This window comes from Leptonychotes weddellii, chromosome X (genome assembly GCF_054177405.1).
Source record: "Leptonychotes weddellii isolate Sample4059 chromosome X, ASM5417740v2, whole genome shotgun sequence".
In the NCBI taxonomy this organism is placed as follows: Eukaryota; Metazoa; Chordata; class Mammalia; order Carnivora; family Phocidae; genus Leptonychotes; species Leptonychotes weddellii.
In genome coordinates, this window is record NC_138385.1 from 21,652,035 (window position 1) to 21,666,477 (window position 14,443).

At 38.1% G+C, this 14,443-nt stretch overlaps 1 long non-coding RNA gene across 1 annotated transcript in view; it reads left to right on the top strand.

The window, feature by feature from the left end:
- The window catches only part of LOC145717787 (uncharacterized), a 214,759-nt gene extending 204,749 nt beyond the window's left edge, over positions 1-10,010 (top strand). The window contains exon 3 of the long non-coding RNA XR_014141203.1: positions 9,679-10,010. This is a non-coding gene — a long non-coding RNA (uncharacterized LOC145717787). The remainder of the gene's footprint in view (positions 1-9,678) is intronic.
- The last annotated feature ends 4,433 nt before the right edge of the window (positions 10,011-14,443 follow it).

Consider the following 14,443-nt stretch of genomic DNA (forward strand, 5'->3'; position numbering starts at 1 on the left):
AAATCTTTAAAAAAAAAAAAACCTGACATAAGAATTTGCAAACTAGCTACAGTACTGAATGTCTGTCCATGTCTTTTCAGCTAGACTTGAGCACAGAATTCAAATAAAAACAACAATTAGAAAAAAAAAATTGAAACTAATTAATTAATTAATTAATTAAAAAAAATCTCTGCCTCAATTGGAAATAGCAACTAGAGATTCTGGGCCCTCATTTGGCATGCATTAAGCTGTTGCCATTTTATTTATTGAAATACTCAACATGGGCACCTGAGTGGCTCAGTCTTTTAAGCTTCTAACTCTTGACTTCGACTCCGGTTATGCTGTAAGGATTGTGAGATTGAGGCCCGCGTTGGGCTCTGCACTGGGCGTGGAGCCTGCTTAAGAGTCTCTCCTCCTCCCCCTTCCTCCCCCTTCTCCCTCAAACAAAAGGCAAAACAAAACAAAACAAAAAAGAAATACTCAAAAAATCTTCAAAATCATGATTTGTATAGTTTCAGTCCCCCAGAACTTTGTCCACACTCATGTGTGTTTGTGTGTGTGTGGTGTATGGGAAAGTTATGGAGTCCAGATTCCCTAAGCAGAATAGAGAATACGAAATGAGAGAAAATATCCCAAATGACTGATCTAGAGTTCTGGATTTTGATTTTTCTTTTAAAACTATTTTCCAGATTGGAGTTTCTTTGTAGAATCTGGTGACAGCACCAATTTTTCCATTCATAATTCTCTCTCTCCACTTGTCTCAAGTGATCTAGCATCAGTGTCCATAAAAATGTCCAAAAATAATGAGAAAAAAATAAAGATACAAGCAGCCAGAAAAAAACAGCATCTACAGAGAGAGATGTGAGATTAATTAATCATCACTCTTTAGTTGTGGAATTAAGAGGTTTCCATATTTCTCTTTCAAAATGACCTAAAGAGTCTGCCCACACACCGTGAGGACATCCACTGCAGCTGTTTTCACAACTGAGTCAAATCCGTTTTGGAGGAATATTTTTCCAGGAGGGACCTTTCAGCCTTCCATTGTAAGATTTAAAAAATGCTAATAGAACAGTTAGCTTAAACAAGCACATGCGAACCAATGCAGTAAACAGAATTTCATTTCAACTCTTGAGTGTTATCTCTTTGATATAATAGGGTATGTATGTAGCACAAAAGCAGTCTACTTTGAAAGTCATCCTTTCCTGGATAAGAAGCCCCATATGCAGTACATAAAATTCTCAGCCTATCTCCTGAAAAATGATGATTTATTTCTCTTTTTATTTACTAAAATATTATGGTTGTGTCCATGAGACAGACACCAAAATAACTGGCCAATTCCATAACAAAATGGAACTAGGCTTTAGGCTTTATGTACCTATCTGGGCTCTCATCACATACAAATAGATGAGTTTTTATATATATTGTATATATATAGCTATATATATAAATATATATAGCCAAACTACAATTATTTTGTGAATAACTAAATGAAGTCAATCAAACAGCTGCCAAGCAATTAGATACTAACAAATTGTCTTCAGAAAAACTCTTGGTTTTACAAAGTCTATCAGAATTTTCTAAAACAACTGCTTTATGTCCAGCCAGTGATTATGTTTTCCTTTTAGTATAAAGTTCAGTCATCATTTTCAGGACCCCAAAAAGGGCAAACAACAAACTATGAAAGATAGTTTCAGTAAGTGTTATGGATAAAGGGTTATTTTATTTGTTATATACTACCAATATAGTTTAATTACAAAAAAACCACACTCAGGTCCCCAGTAGGTAAATGCACAAAAGCCATAAGTAGTTCATAAGAGAGGAAATAGACCTAGCAAACACATGCCAAAAAAATTACTCAGCCTCACTAATAATCCAGGAAATTCAAACTAAAAGAAGATACCTTTAATTTACTTATTTCAAATAGACATTAAAAAATAATACTCAAGGTTGGCAAGGGTACAATGAGAGGAGAGTGTTCCCACACATTGCTAATGGCAGTGTAAATCATTACAATCCCCCAAAGCCACAAATATGTTCAAAACTTTTGGCTTATTAATTCAACTTCTTGGAATTTACCCTAAGGAAATAATAAAAAATATTGAAGACGTGCATGTTATCTTCAAATGACTCCAGTTAGAATATTTATAAATGGGGAGAGATAATGTAAACACCCAACAATAGGGGAATGGGTAAGCAAATTATAGTACATCCACTTTACATTGCTGTTAAAAATGACGGTTACATGGGCGCCTGGGTGTCTCAGTCATTGAGCGTCTGCCTTTGGATCAGGTCATGATCCCAGGGTCCTGGGATCCAGCCCCGCATCAGGCTCCCTGCTTGGCAGGGAGTCTGCTTCTCCCTCTCCCACTCCCCCTGCTTGTGTTCCCTGTCTCGCTGTGTCTCTCTCTGTCAAATAAATAAAATCTTTTTTAAAAAATGACGGTTACAGAAATTTTGTAGAAAAATGCAAAAATATCTATACTGAAGGAAGCAACATGAAAAAATGCATTTGTGTATTATGACTGGAAGGAAATGGACCAGAATGACAGCAGTCACTCTTAGAAGCTGGTAGGATAAATGGGGCCTGTTTCTCTCTCAACCTTGGAAAAAGTCAAGCAATTATCTTGCTTTTACAGCTTTGTTTGTTCCCCACAACAATTCACTATTTAAGCGTTCCCTTAAGAAAAACAAAGGAAGGTGGGAGAAGAATCAGCCAAAAGTTCAATGTTCCATTTAAGGGCTTCCTAAGTTCAGTCTTTTCTTTTTATTTAATTGAAGTGTTATTGACATACAATATTATATTAGTTTCAGGTGTACAATATAGTGATTTGACATTTATATACATTATGCAGTGTTTACCATGTTAAGTGTAGTTACCATCTGTCACCATACAATGTTATTACAATATTATTGACTATATCCCTTATGCTGTACTTTACATCCCCATGACATATTTATTTTATAACTGGAAGCTTGTACTTCTTAATCCCCTTCCCCTATTTCACCTATCTTCCCATTCCCCTTCCTTCTGGCAACCACCAGTTCTCTGTATTTGTGAGTCTGTTTCTGTTTTGTTTTGCCTGTTGTTTTGTTTTTTAGATTCCACATATAAGTGAAATCATATGGCATTTGTCTTTTTTGGTCTGACTTATTTCACTTAGTATAATACCCTCTAGTTCCATCCATGTCGTCATGAATAACAAGATTTTATTCTTTTTATGGCTGAGTAATATTCCTCCCCGAGAGAGAGAGAGAGAGAGAGAGTGTGTGTGTGCACGCACTCACGCTTGCTTCCATGTCTTGGCTATTGTAGATAATGCTGCAATAAACAGAGGAGCCTATATCTTTTTGAATTAGTGTTTTTGTTTTCTTTGGGTAAATACCCAGAAGCATGATTGCTGGATCATACTGTATTTCTGTTGTTAGTTTTTTTGAGGAACCTCCATGCTGTTTTCCATAGTGGCTGTACCAATTTACAGTCTCCTCAACAATGCGTGTGCTCCCCTTTCTCCACATCTTCACCAGCATCTGTTATTAGTCTAGTGTTTTGTGAATGAGTCAATCTGCATTAATGTAAAAGGTCCTCATTGAAGAAAAATTATTACAGTAATCCCAAGGAGTAATATCCCCCTTTACTAGCTATTCTCCAGTTGCTAGGTGGCCTCACTTCCTCTGTCTGCTGTGTTCTGAAAAAGGCCTGTTCTCCTTGAGTGATGTCCAATGTATTCTTTAATTTTTTTCTGGAGTATGTCTTTTTGGTGAAGGCTGCAACCCATAAACAGTTGCTATGAGTAGGACAGGCCTGTTTTCCATTTTGAGAGGGTGTATATATGATTAATAATAAATGGGAAGAAAATAACAGGATAGAGGGACAGGAAGGGAAGTTATCCCCAGTGCATATACACAGATCAATGGATTCAAAAGTAATATTTTAGTTAAACTACCCTATAATAGATTGGAATGTGTGTGAAGGGTTGGGAAGAGGGAGAGAAAAGGAACAGAAGAGAGAGGAGGGGAGAGGGACTGGTAAATAATGTAGACTTGGCTTGGAATAAACCCACCATTTTTTCTAGTTTTTTTTTAAACTTTATTTAAATTCCAGTTAGTTAGCATAGAGTATAATATTAGTTTTGGGTGTACAAATATAGCGATTCAACAACTCCATACATCACCCAGTGCTCATGACAACAAATGCACTCCTTAATGGGTCCCCTATTTCTCCCATCTCCCCACCCGCACTCCTCTGGTCACCATCAGTTTGTTCTCTATATTTAAGAATCTGTTTCTTGGGGCGCCTGGGTGGCTCAGTCAGTTAAGTGTCTGTCTTCAGCTCAGGTCATGGTCTCAGAGTTGTGGGATTGAGCGCCGAGTTGGGCTCTGTGCTCAGCAGTCTGCTTGAGCTTCGTTCCCTCTCCCTCTGCTCCTCCCCTGCTTTCTCTCTCTCTCAAATAAATAAAATCTTAAAAAAAAGAGAGAGAATTTGTTTTACTGGTTTATCTCTTTCTTCCTTTGCTCATTTGTTTTGTTTCTTAAATTCTACATAGGAGTGAAATAAAATGGACTTGGTCTTTCTCTGACTGACTGATTTCACTTAGCATAAACCCACCAATTTTTTGATCGATCAATCTAAGCTTCCCTTCAATTTCATATACAATCATGGGATTTTAGAGCTAGAAGAGCTCTTTGAGATAATCTGATCTCCTTGTTACATTTAGAAAAACTAGAGGCCCTAAGAGAGAGGAGGTGATATACCGTAGGCCACTGTGCCAAGTATCTTCTGAATGACAACGTGGAGTAGGGATTAAGAGTGTGGCCTTTGGAGCAGATTGTATGAATTGAAATCTCGGTTCTACAATTTACTAGTTATGTGACCTTGGTCTAGTCACTTAACTGCTCTGTTCCTTGATTTTCTTTATCTATAAAATGTACCTACTTCATTAGACACAATGAGAATTAAAGGAGTTAATGTGTGAAAAGCACTTAGAACAGTGCCTGGTGGGCCGACCCGCCACCTGAGTTAGCAGCTACTGTTGTTAAGTTGCTGATTCTGCCATTCCAAGGCCAATGATTTTCACATACCAAGTTGTCTCTTCATGGCCTTATGGTTACTAAAGAAATAAACATATGCCTCCCTGGGTCTTTTCCAAAGTCACCTTGGAGTTTATCTTAGTAGCAAGTAGCAAGTGGAAAACACAAAGGTAAACCACAGGTAGTGACATTTGAAGTTATACTGTGTGACCTATCTGAATGTATGTTCTGCAGTAGAGAAATAATTGACTTTGATTTTCATGGTTTCATAATAGCAGCATGTATTTTACCCACATAGTTCCTTTTTGTAAAGTTTATCATTATCAAAATAATAGAGAAATAAGAAAAACTGCTTTGCTGTGAATAGCATTATGTATACATTTGGTTTTTCTATGAGTTGACAGTGTGATCGTCATGTCTAAATAACATTTGCTTACCAGTGGACCTCCAGGATGCCATGATGGGCACTGAATGAATAAGTCAATAAAGCAAATATGAGCCTGTCCTTAACCTTAGAGTATTTAGAACAGCATCTTCTCAGAATTATTGTGCTTTCAAACTTTGTGAGGCTTAAAGTATTAGTCGTTCTCTTAATGTTGTCCTATTTTTTTTATTTCCAAAAAGTGAACCATTTGTGAGTGAAGCCAAGCTCTGCTTCACAGGACTTTGGTAAATATCACGGTTTCCTAGCTCTAGGCACAGAGCTGTGCGTCTCCATATCATGTGCCTAAAGAGAGCTGGAATGTGTCTTCTGCTATCTGCGTCCACTGACACAAACATTAAGACAGGAAGTTGTGGTTGAGGGTCAGGGAGCAGGGAAGGATTATTTTCTCTTGGTTTATACCAATTTGTGGTTTAAAGGAAGATTGCTTCCAAGAACCCTCAATAACCTTGAATAGATGTGACATTAGTAGCTGATTCATAGCTGTGAATAGCTATGATTAGAACTTCAAGAATGGTTCAAAATGGCTATAGGAATATTCCTCTCCCTCTCTCTCTCTCCCTTCCGTCCTCCTCTCCTCCAGGAGTTTTCATGTTGCAAATAAACATACTGAGGGGAAAGAGAATGTCTGCATTTTCATACATAAAAATAAGGGTGATTTTAACATCATAAATCATAGTTGCCAGAACACAACATTAGGCATTAGAAGTGAGATGTTTTTCATTTTTAAATTTAACTTGTTAGGTTTGAATGGTGTTAAGATAAGTGTAAATTCATAACCAATTGAGACTTAAGAAGGAATGCTATTTTGACCATACCTCTGCTATGTTAATCCCAATCAGACTGAACCAAACTTGACTGAAAGAGCAAGTGAGAGATGGGAGAGAAAATAAAAAATATATATGTCTATATTGTAACAGAAAGCATTTTATTAAATTTTTAATTTATTAAATTATTTTTAATTATAAGGTCCTTGATTGATATTTTTGGGGTTTTTTTAAAGATTTTATTTATTTATTTGACAGAGAGGGAACACAAGCAGGGGGAGTGTGAGAGGGAGAAGCAAGCTTCACCCTGAGCAGGGAGCCTGATACAGGGCGGGCTCACTCGATCCCAGGACTCTTGAGATCATGACCTGAGCTGAAGGCAGACGCTTGATGACTGAGCCACCCAGGCACCCCTCTTGATTGATACTTTTGCATCATCAGTGTCCTTATGTGGAAAATAGCTCTCTACCCCTACTTGGTAAACTTTCATTCTTTAATGAACAAAAACTGTATGTGCTGGCTAAAATGAAACTAGATTAATTGTATTGATGCCTCCTTTTCTGGGTGGAAGTCCAGTTCTCTGGGGCAAAGATACATTTCTGGAAGTTTGCTATTGATACGTTTCTCACTTTGCACTATTTGTAGCAAAGTCGGGGTCTAAAATCCAGCCAGCTGTCCACCTTATGAAGCACATGCTATGGGAAGCTAAGGAGAAAGAGATTAAAATTGGCCTTATCACATAGATGCTCAGTAGAATTTCACTGGTTGTGGTGATGGCATTGGTGATGAACAAACAAGCTGAGTCAAGTACAGTCTTTTCCAGTATCCTCATATTGCTTTGTCTTTCTTTATCTGTCCTTTCATTCTGCTTGGTAGTAGAGTTGTTTATCACTAGCATTGGACTGTGAATTCCTTGGGGGTGGAGACAATGACCTATTCATTTCCACATTCTCTCTAGCCCCTCTTGTGAAAGCTGGGCAACAGTGTATTCAGTTCATTCAGCAAGTGTTGATCAAGAGTCTACTACATGCCAGACATTGTGCTTGTTTGGGGGACATAACAATGAATAGAAAAGATAAAAACACTTCATGGAGCTTACATTTTTGTGGGGAGAGACAGATGACAGACAATAAACATATAAGCAAAATATATAGTATGTCATTTGGTGATAAGTGCAATGAAAGACAGGAAGGAGGATGAGAAGTGACCTTTTTTTGGTGGTTTACAACAGGACATTGCAAAGGCCCTGAGGTGGAAACATGCCTGATTTTCAGAAACTGAGAGAAGGTTGGTGCACCTAAAGTGCATGAGATAGGTGGAAATATGGGGGGGATGAGATTAGAGAGGTTAAGGTAGAGAGACAGGTGAACCTTATATAGGGACCTTGTTGGTCATTGTATGGATTTTGGCTTTTATTTTGAAGGAAATGAGACACCATTGCTGCTTCAGAGCAAAAGAGAGACATGACATGACTTCGATTTTAAAAGCTTCATTCTGGCTGTAGTGTGGGAAATGTGCTATAACGAGAGCAGTGGTGGAAGCAGCGCATCAGTTAGGCTGTTGCAATAATCCAGGTGGGGGATGATGGCTTGAACCAGTGAGGTGGGAGTGCGGAAGTGGAGAGCTGTCATCGGATTCTGGATATATTTCAAAGGTAGCACCAACAGAATTTACTGATGGATTACATGTGAAAGACAGGAATCGATGTGTGTGGCCTGAGCAAATGGAAGAATGGAGCTGCCACTTACCAAGATGGGGAAGACCGTGAGAGGAGCAGGTCTGGGAAGCCATGGGAATCGGGACATTGGTTTTGAACATAGTAAGTTTGAGAAGCCAGGTAGAGATATTGAGTGGGCAGCGGGATATTCACGTCTGTGGCTCAGGGGAGAGATTATGTTGGAGCTATAAATTGGGGAGTGTATAGACAGCATGTCTCATGAGATGGCATGAGGTTAGATTGTTGCCAAATCATCAGTGTATGTTCACTTAGAATATTCGATTTGCTTTCTCTCCAACTATGCTCATCTCTTGTATTAAGTCATACCAAACTGCTGTTTCTGTAGACCATTTATTTATGGAATTTGTAGGTTTGTGTGTGTGCCTAGAGTAGTGCTAAGTGGTATGGGGGCTGTAAAGAAGCATAAGACTCAGATTCTGCCTTCAAGGACTTTAACATTCGGTTAGGGAAGTAACAATTCAATTCATGAAACTGTTCCTACTACAAAGGATTAGGTACCATTGAATGCCTATCAGTCAATACATAAGCTTTATTGAGTGATTTCTGTATTCTGTGTGTTTGCTATTCATACAATAGGAATTCCAAAAAGTGAGATTATGCACATGATTTAGGAACCACTATCCAGATGTCTGTAGATTTCTTTGAAAATACCTGTGGCCAAGAGCTTAAGAAAAATAAAGGAGTCCATTTCACTGCAAAATAAAATGATAAAGTTATTTAGGTTTGAACTAGGTTTTTTAACATTGCACAAAAAAGGACCAAGTTGCAAGTTGCAGCATTTGATGCAAATAATGACAAAATAATGTAAGGAATGAAAATAAGTACATTTTTACAGGGCTTTAAGCTTTTCGGAGGACTTGGACATCTCAAATAGCATTTGATGTTCTCAAACATGTCTGTGGTAAGGCAGATAATACCTCTCCCTGTCCTAAGAGCCTTAGTGACTTCGAGCTCAGCATTCTGTGGGGGAAAGCGGGGTTCTTTCAGTGATTTATCATGAAGTTTTAAAATTTCTATTTCTAAACCCAATTTAGATCCTGCTGTTCCTGTACCAGTATACTCACCAGAAGTGTTGTTTACATCCTCTCGGAACTATGAAGAACAAAAATTTACCGCCACCTAACTCATTAAAAATTCTCTGCAAGCCCGAGGCTCAAAAGCCACAATATGGACACAAAGAGCTCAGTCCCCCTCAAGGACACTTTATTTCATGAGCCTCCCTCACTCAGAATTCTTCTCTCTTTCAAAACCCCTTTCTTAAATGCAGTATTAAACCAGAGGCAAGACTCTGTTTTCGCTAAATGTAGTTCTCTTACCAGTTTTCATTTCAAATGTGGGATGTGCTAGGTTAGCATTTGTACTCCTGGCCACTTTCAAATCTTAGAATGTTTTTTAACCTAACCACTGACATTATCATTAAGAACACGCACACACCTTAGAAAACGTTGTCCTTTATTTGCATTCCAATACAAATATTTTTGAAGGCTGTCTCTCTTCTACCTCGAGTATTTTCTGATGCTGCAACCTCCAGTTTAATCCTAAATGCTTGCCAATGTGTGCATATAACACAGTGTTATTATTGCCTCAGGCTAGCTTCATGTCATCTAGTTTGTCTTTTGCTTCACTCCGTTGATAGTATTATCAGAACCAATTGTGAATCTGCCAGATGCATTTCCTCTCAAAAGGACAAATCTAAGAAGGCTGTGTTTTTCCCTCTCTTCCAGGACTGCTTACATTAAAGGAGTTCCTCTTCCTTTGTTTCATGAAATTGAGCTTGCTTAATCAGACATGGAGCAAATGGACTGCAAACCCTACCAGCCTCTCTCAAAAGTCAAGCATGAAATGGATCTAGCTGATACGAGTTCTTCTGATGAAAGTGAAGATGGACAAAAACCAAGACAGTCGTACAACTCCAGAGAAACTCTGCATGAGTACAACCAAGAGCTGAGGATGAATTACAATAGCCAGAGCAGGAAGAGGAAAGAAGTGGAGAAATCTACTCAAGGTGTGTTTTTACTGGATTTTTAAATCTAATATTATTTCTCAGTAGAGAATGCTTGTGTATGTAAACTTAGGTTTCAAAAACAAATTTGCTGATGTTAACTGGTTAATAATGTGCACTGCTTATATATGCTTAGTGAATCTGTTCATATGCCAATCCAGCTGAGGTTGTAGGTTACATGTGCTTTTTACGGATTATGCATGAAATTAGATGCAACAATCCTCTTATCAGAGCATTGAAAATTTGTCTAATCCTACAAATAGCCATTTACAGACTGAAGGATAAATAATTTATAGTAAGATGAAAAGTAAACAGCTAAGTGCTTTTTCAAGCCATTGCCTATGTGGGATGAATTTCTCAAATAAATATTTGGCTTCTAAAAGAGCTTTAGAAAGGTTAGTGGAGACCACCAAACAAGGTCTGGAAAGTCTGTCATCAGAATGTGGACACTTCGTGCAACGCAGTCCTGAGGGAAAATAAGAATTCGTTGGAACCCTTCCTACCATGGCTGTAAGGTAGAGCAGATCCTTTGGACAGCCTTGGTTTCTCAATTATTGATTGAAAGACAGTGTTTAATACATAGAAAACAGGTAGATAGGAATACGATTGCCTTATTCTTTTCGATTGATAGTTAAGCAGTGGTAGATACTCAACTACACAGAAGAGAAGATACTGACTAGTACAGGTTAATATATTCTTTTAAAGAGTACATCAATGCTGAAATGAAAAAAAAAATATGATTTGATGATCTAGATCAGTGGTTCTAAACTTAGGGGCCCTGAAGAAGCAAAAGCAGCATCACCCATAGGACTTGCTAGTGATGCAGATTCTCAGGCTTCACCCCAGACCTATTGAATCAGAAACCCTGAGGAGGGACCCAGCAATCTGTGGTTTAACAAGCCCTCCAGGGGATTCTGATGGCAACTCAAGTTTGAGGACCACTACTCCACCCTTTTTTTAAAAGATTTTATTTATTTATTTATTTAAGGGAGAGGTCACAAGCAGAGGAAGCAGCAGAGAGAGAGGGAGAAGCAGGCTCCCCGCTGAGCAGGGAGCCCCACATGGGGCTCCATCCCAGGACCCCGGGATCATGACCTGAGCCAAAGGCAGGCGCTTAACTGACTGAGCAACCCAGGCGCCCCTGCTCCATCCCTTTGAAATCACTTTTACTCAGAGAGCCTCAAAGATCACTTCTTGTTGGGTGACTTCCAAATATTTATCTTCAGCTCCATCATTTTTCCCAAATCTAACCCTACATTTTCAGTTACCTGCTAGACATTTCGAAGGAATGGATATCTCCACTGGCAGCTCTAAATCGATAGATCTAAAATGGCAGCGCTCTAAATCAATAGATCTAAAATGGCAGCAATCATCTTAACATCTCTAATTGCACTCCTTTTCTTTCCATCACAAGATCTGTTCATGAAGCTCCCGTTCTCCCCAGCCCTCCACGTACACTTTCCGTACCTAATCAGTTGCTCCTTCCAGCAGATTTAACTTCTACTTGTCTCAAATCCATCTTCTTTCCATTAGCATTATCACTGCTCTCATTTTCTTTTACCTCAACTGTTTTTGCTTCCTAACTGATCTCCTTGGACCTCACCTCATCCCTTCAGTCCTTCAGCCATGCTGCCCCCTTTCTGTTGGAATGCCCTTCTCCGCCATCTCTGTTTCACCATATTTAAGCGTCTCCAAGGCCTGGTCTCCCAGCATCTTTGCCACAGAGCCTTTGTTGTACTGTCAGCCCCTTTGTACCCATTTCTGATTTTTATTATTTTGGTATATACTTTTCTAGATTGTACACTCAGTGAAGATGGGGATCATGATTTATTTACTGATCTCTATTTTTCTATAATACTTTGCATATAATCTGTGCTCTATAATTTTTAATTTAAGAAATAAGTTGCTGTCAAGCAAAACATAAGTACCTATCATGCATTGAAAACTGCTTTTGAAATACTGACATTGGCACAGGTTACTTTTTTTTTTAAGAGTAAGTCCATGCTGAGATGAAAAAAAAATCATTTGATTATCTAGATCAGTGGTTGCCAAAGTGTGAGGCCTAGACCAGCAGCAACAGCATCACCCATGAACTTGTTAGAAGTGCAAATTCTCAGGTATTGCCCCGGACCATGTAAAATGCAGTTATTATAAATGAAAACTACTGTATCCTAATTAGTATTAGTATCTTACATTAGAGAAATTTTAAATTGAGCCAAAGATTTTATATATTCATACTAACATTTAAATATACCTTAAATGTTTATGATATTAACTATATTACACATTTTTTACCTCTTATCATAATTGGTAAAAGTTTTGTATCTGTGTTTTCAAGTAATTCATTTTAATCTTTCCTATTTGTTCTGCTAATGACTGTATTTGTTATAAGATAATTTTATTCATCTAACTATTTTTGGCTCTTTTATGCTTTGAGAAATGTGTAGTTCCCATTAGAATATTTTTCTATAAGTTTTCTTTACAGAATATGAACTTACAATTGTGAGTTGTGGGTTATGGGAATGAAGTGTAGAGTGCTTGACTTCATATGTTGTGAGTTTAAATAAGAATGCACTTCTGGGTGCACCTGGGTGGCTCAGTTGTTAAGCATCTGCCTTCAGCTCAGGTCATGATCCCAGGCTCCTGGGATCGAGCCCCGCATCGGGCTCCCTGCTTGGCGGGAAGCCTGCTTCTCCCTCTCCCACTCCCCCTGCTTGTGTTCCCTCTCTCTCTGTCTCTCTCTCTGTCAAATGGATAAATAAAATCTTAAAAAAAAAAAAAAAGAATGCACTTCTAGTGATAGTTTGTTCTAAAAATATAAGCAATTTTGTACTGAGTCAGTGTAAAGAGCGTAGCCAGCCTCATATTTTGTCTCTGCATTGTGATCAAAATGAATTTTGAGAAGATGGAAGTTTGTCTTCTATGATGCCATCCTAACTTTTTTTCAATGACCTATTAGTACTCAATAAGCTTTTACTTTGCACTCATGATGTGTCAAGCCCTGAGTCAGTGCTAGGGATGGAGATGACTCCAATAGTTTCTGCTTGTAGGAGATTCATAACGTAGTGGAGAAAATAGATATCAAGCAAATCATTGCAATTGAACGTAGTAAGTACTTTTATAGATAAATAAAGGGAATATGGAAATACACAGGAAATTGGGGTCCATAAAAAGGTAATATTTGATCTAGGTCTTAAAATTTGAATATGATCTTACTTGGAAAAGACATTCCAAGAGGGTAGATTAGCAGGCGCAAAAGCATAGAGCTGTGAAAAGGCCTGGGATGGTGAAAATTTCAGTATGGCTAAGAGTAAGGTACATTGGAGCTGGATCACAAAAAGTATTGCATGACCAATTTAGGAGTTCTTTTTTTCCTTTATGCATTAAAAACCACAGCTTTTAAGTAATGGAGAATTTCATGTTGAATAAGATTTTTAGGATGAAAAGTGTAGAAGAACATTGTAGATATACAAGCAGCAGTATAACAGATTGATTGCAGGTGGGAAAAATTGGATGCAGGGAGACAATCTAGGAAGCTACTGAACTAGGCCAGGCTAAGAATGGCAATGACGGTATAAACCCTGGCTGTATCAGAAGAGGTAAAGAGACATAGTGCAGAGATATCAGTGTGGAGGAATTGATAGGAGTTGGTAATTGATTAGTTGTTGAGTTGAAAGAGATAACAGAGTCAAGGATGCCTCAATTTCAAGTTTGGGACACTGGGAGGATGATGCTCCATTTACCAAGAGAAGGAAAATAGGAGGAAGGGTGGGTTTGGAAGGGAAGAGAATGAATTTCTTTCTGGACATGTTACGTGTTAAGACACTTGGGTGACATCCAGGTGAATTTTCCTATCAGGCACTTGGAAATGCATGTCTAGAGTTCAGGAACGATCTGGACTGTTGATATAAGTAGATTTGAGTTCATCAGTATCTTACAGTGATGCCTGGGGATGGATGATATTACCCAGGGAGAATGTGTAGAGTGAGACTAGAAAAAGGCCAAGGACAAAAACCTGAATCTATCATCTGTGAACTTACATAAATACATTTTCAACCTATTTAAGTTTTTAGCTAGCACTATCCTTTGGTGCACTGACTTATATATACTCAAGTATGAAAATCCAGGAGGTGAAAGTCCAGAAACTTGGGATCTTATCGGTCACTGACTCGCTGATCTTAATGACATCTAGGAGGGAAAATAAGTACCTCTTTAGGGGAGAAATGAATTATCCCTCATTAGGTAAAACCGTGGACCTAATTATCATCTTTTTTGGTGAGGTCTGGCATCTACTTTGTTGTTTTATTCCATGTATTACTACCTATGAGCAAAAGAAAATATTAATAATTTTCACATATTTATATGAGTGGTAGTACTTTGCATTAACCTAGCTAGAGTTGAGCCTGACTCATTATTTTTAAAGAATAAAATTCTCAGAAAATCATTGAGTTTTAAGTCAGGAAAGAAGAAAGCAAATATAATCGGGC